The sequence below is a fragment of the Eutrema salsugineum genome, unplaced genomic scaffold (genome assembly GCF_000478725.1).
Source record: "Eutrema salsugineum unplaced genomic scaffold, Eutsalg1_0 scaffold_17, whole genome shotgun sequence".
Classification (NCBI taxonomy): Eukaryota; Viridiplantae; Streptophyta; class Magnoliopsida; order Brassicales; family Brassicaceae; genus Eutrema; species Eutrema salsugineum.
This window is the reverse complement of record NW_006256852.1, coordinates 703,184-707,980: the sequence shown is the minus strand read 5'-3', so window position 1 is coordinate 707,980 and position 4,797 is coordinate 703,184. Positions and strand designations below refer to the sequence as shown.

Sequence of the window (4,797 nt, the reverse complement as noted above, 5' to 3'; positions counted from 1 at the left end):
CAGCAGAAACCAAGGAGAAGCAGGAAGAGGCCGCGAAATAAGCCCCCGCGGTCGCAGATGTTCTGACCGCGGGAAACCTACCATCGACCGCGGTCGCGTAGTCCTGACCGCGGCCAAGCAATGGTTCGCCGCGGTCGTGCAGCCCCTGACCGCGGCACTTGGTCGTTGACATCCAAGCCCGACCCAAACCACCCCTTTCACCTCATTTCACCTCACCAATCACCCTCCACCTCATTCATCACCCTCCACCACCTTCATCACCACCTAATCACCTTCCCAAACCCCTTCGAATGAATGCGGTTCATCTCCACCAGCATCCCGGATCCAGGTAAGTTCTCTTTGTCCTTACCAATTCGATTATCTATGCATTTTTCTCATCCAATCTCGACTTGTTTCACACTGAGGACAGTGTGATTTAAGTCTGGGGGAGGATTTCATCCCTTTCTAACCACTTTTCTTTCATGAGTCTTGCATTATCTACATTTTTTTCATTTTCCTTAAAGTTTTTCAAAATCGGTTTTCAAAACAAAATACGTTTTAAAGGGAATGGTGAAGATGAATCAATGATAGTTGATTGTGTGCTTTAGACTGTTCCTAGTGACATGCTCATTCATGATTTAGGACTAGACTAGGCGGTAGCTAAGCACATTTGAAACGAAGTACCCCAGAGGAATTTGAATGATTTCGATTTAGATGAAGGGATACACTAGCTCTGTTTTATTTGGACTTAATTTGGACTTAATTTTCTCATTGAAGCATTAGACCAAGGAAACGAATCATACATTCAGGACTCCTTTATCTTTTTACCACTCTCTGTTGATCCTGAATGGCTAGTTCATCTTTAGCTAGTTCCCCACCTTAACCAATCCTCTTTCAAACTACATGCACTCTTGTTTTCTATTGTCTTATATGCAGATAAGTGCAAAAACGTTGGAGAGAAAGAGGAATGACGCAGTTTTCAGTCACCAAGGACAGAGACCTGCGATTTGCCGGAAAAGTTCCCGGAAGGATTCAACACAAGAGGAAGCTCAGTTTGCCTTAGAAAAATCTCAAATTTTGGTACAATCTCGTCCTCTAGTCTCTCTCTCTTTAAAAGGCATTTCCTTTCAAAAAAAAAAAAAAAAAAAAAATCCGGAAATAAGAAAAGAAAGGAAATAAAAGCCTTAGAGAGTCTAGAGATGTCAAATTTTAAGTCCCAAGGCAACTAGAGTTTGATTTTATGGAGTTTTGGAGATTGTTTTCTGATTCTCGGAAAAAATCTAAGTCTGGGGGAACAGCTGTTTACAACAAAGGAGGAAGGATTATGCAACAACATTTGGCAAGAAGAAGTGATTGAAAACTGTGGTCATCAACAGGTCCTTATCTCTCTTGCGGTTTTGCATATTATCTTGCATCCTCCAGATCTTCAGGTAACCCGAAACACTTTAACTCCACCACTTAAATAGCCCTTTAATGCCAAACGCCGTCTACCCTGGATGATGTCTTTAATGAGAAATCACTATTGAACTTAATGAATGTAGAGAGCTAGTTGACTGAAATCAAGAATTAAATTGTTTAAGTTTTGTATGACGGAAAAAGTGGACTAGTATCTCTTGTGCATTAGTGAGAATTTTCTAGACTAAGTTGTGGATTGATGCACTATCTTTGGTCCTAGTTTAGGAGTTCATGTCTATGAGATTTGTGCATTTCCTATTTTTGTTTTCACTTAACCAGTTTAGACTTTTGCTTTGTTTGAGGACAAACAAAGGTTTAAGTCTGGGGGAGTTGATAACAACGTATTTTGACCATTTTTATGGATCGTTTTGAAATACTTTTTCTATGTTTTTAATTGCTTTTAAGTACTTTTATTACGTTTTTCTAGTATTTGTAGTTCCAAGACTCTTTTCAGGAAACTTAGGGAAAAGCTTAACAAAATGGATAGAAAACCAGATTTCAGCTCAGAGTCAAACCATCAGAAGTTCACCCCTGATTGAAGGCCTTCTCACCGTCTGATCCAGCTCAAATTTTGAGACCTTAAATATGGAAGTATCAGCTTTCCAGTGCACTTTACAGCTTGGCAATCCAACGGTTCAATCAAAAGATACGCGAAGAGCAAGATGTCCCGTAAACCAGCCGGCAAGCACTTCCACCCGCGGCCAACAAGCATTTTCCCGCGGTCAGGAGCATCCCGACCACGGCAAACCACTCATCCACCGCGGTCACACTTGTCCCGACCGCGGCCTTCAACCTCCGAGCCCAAAAAGCCCATTTCTGAAGCCCACATTTGGAGAAACCCTAAGTGACGTCCAGAGAGGTCTTGAGCACTATAAATACATGTCTTAGTAGCCCTAGAAATCGTGTAACCTTAGAGAACCAAATTATTTACTTCATACTTTCACTGTTTTTGCTTTAGCTTTTAGGGAGAGAGAGATTTGTTCTCTTGAACCCTTGTTCTTTATTTTTCAATTTCGATTTCTATTCTACATCTTAATACTATGTCTTTGATTTCGTTCATTATGTCTGAGTAGTTTTATTGTTGGGATTAAGGGATTTTCGATGGGGATATATACGTTCGGTGAGGATTCCATTGGCTATTGAGCTGAATCTTAGAACTTTTTCTTTTGAATTCGTTTTTACTGCATGAGAGTAGCGTCATGAACTACAATCTGATCCAGATGCTTGGTGACACGAAAGTGTTCATCAGGTATCAGATCTAGTTTGGGAGAGCAAAAAAAACATAGGAGTGGAAACCTACCTATGGGCGATTTGTGAATTAGGACGAGTCTTAAACATAATGCATCTCTTCTCTTCCAGGGCCAGAGTGGAAACCTACTGGTCAGGGTTGAGAGAGATAGTTGTCTATGATCACGACAGTGGCGTATTCATACGTCCGTGACTCCAGTTCGAAAAGTTTAAGCAAAGATCTTACAAAATTTCTTCTCTAGCAATGTTTTGAATCGTTCGTACCCCTGAGAAAACTTCCCTGAAGCCCAACGCTTTCTTCTCCATTGATTTACACCGATTTTCTTTAAAGCTTTAGTTCAATATTGTCTTTCCTTTTTAGTTCATTTTCATTTAAGAATTAGAATATCCGTTTTTATCATTTTTAGTCATTTTCATTAAGTTTAGTTATTAAGTTATTTAATTCTCGTATTCTCTTTTAATATTTCGTTTTTAGATTTTAAACACACTACCAAACCCTTACAAAACCGTTTTTGTTCTAGACTTCCTTACTTTAACTTATTTCAAAGGCTTTTTGCAGGAAAAGATCCTCTTTCCCTGTGGATTCGATCCCTAAGTACTACAATCGATCAGCTGTGCACTTGCGGCTATTGATTTCAATTAGGGTAAAACTTTACAACCCACAACACACACCACAATCACTAGACATAAAGTTAAAAATCGTAGAAGAATACCAGGCACACAAATCTCTGTGGATTCGATCCCTAAATACTACATACTGATTAGCTGTGCACTTGCGCCTTTCATTTGTTTTGTTAAGGGTAAAACTTGTTCCCTCACGTAGTTGACACGAGCACGCATCAAGTTTTTGGTGCCGTTGCCGGGGATTTGTTTCTCTGCCTTTTGCTATTTTTCTTGTTTTAACTTCTGTTCTAGACACCTGATCTCTAGTTCTTTCTTAAAGTTTTTTCTGAACTATCTTTCCCTTCTTTTGTCTTTCTCTGAATTGCATGAATACCAGGCGTAGACCTACAGCAGACATTCCAATTCTAGATGAGATAGACAGACACGAAAGAGAACTTCGAAGACTTAGAAGAACGCAAGGAATGGCCAACGACGACCAGCCTGGAGATCCTATTAATCGAAATATAAATATGGACCAAGAAGGGTCCGAACATGGAGAAAACGAAGAGAATGATCACATAGAAGGTGATCATGCTCGACAAGATGGAGATGAGGATGAGGTTCTTCCAAGAAACCACCAGAACCGAGAGAGAGAACGACGTGAAGACCTTGATCCACCCATCAATGTAGCCGATGGTGACCACCCAGCAATGCAGCCGAATGAACGCGTTCACCGCCCCATTCCGCCAGCAAATCAACACCGAAGACAAGCCAGGAACCATCGCATAGCTGACTTTGATGCACCTACTCAAAATTTTCAGAATCGATCTGCGATTCAAGTACCATTTCCAAACCGGAATGAGTTTGAAGTCAAGCCTCAAATCATCTCATTGGTGAAGCAAAACCAGTTCCATGGAGTTCCTTCTGAGCACCCAATGGACCATATCGAGCTTTTTGAAGAAATTTGCAGCATGATGAGAACAAACCAAGTTCCACCTGACTATTGAAAGTGTAAGTTGTTCCCTTTTTCATTAGCAGATAAAGCTCACCGTTGGTTGAAGTCTTTGCCTGCAGGATCGATTACTAATTGGGAAGAATGTAGAACTGCTTTTCTGAACCACTTCTACACTAAGTCAAGGTCGAACAATCTGAGAACGAAGATCTCAACCTTTCAACAAGGGCCAACTGAATCTTTCTATGAAGCTTGGGAACGTTTTAAGGAGTATGAACGTGATTGCCCTCATCATGGATTTCATGGATCAAGCCTGCTGAGCACATTTTACCGAGGTTTGCAACCAACATACAAACTTTCACTTGATACAGCTAGCAATGGAGATTTTGGGAAAAAGACGATAACCCAAGGAAGAGCCTTTATCGAAAATTTGGCTCAAGCCAATAGCAATGACTGTTCTGAATATGATCGATCGATGAAGCAAGCCGGAACAGACAACAAGGAGATAACCGAATTGAAGAACATGGTAAGCCAGCTTCTGAAGAGCAAACATGCTTGTG

At 40.7% G+C, this 4,797-nt stretch overlaps 1 non-coding gene across 1 annotated transcript; it reads right to left on the bottom strand.

Annotated features, from left to right (window-relative positions):
* Positions 1-4,430: 4,430 nt before the first annotated feature.
* Positions 4,431-4,537, bottom strand: LOC112087667. The gene has a single exon (XR_002900213.1). It is a non-coding gene; the product is annotated as a small nucleolar RNA R71 (small nucleolar RNA).
* Positions 4,538-4,797: the final 260 nt, after the last annotated feature.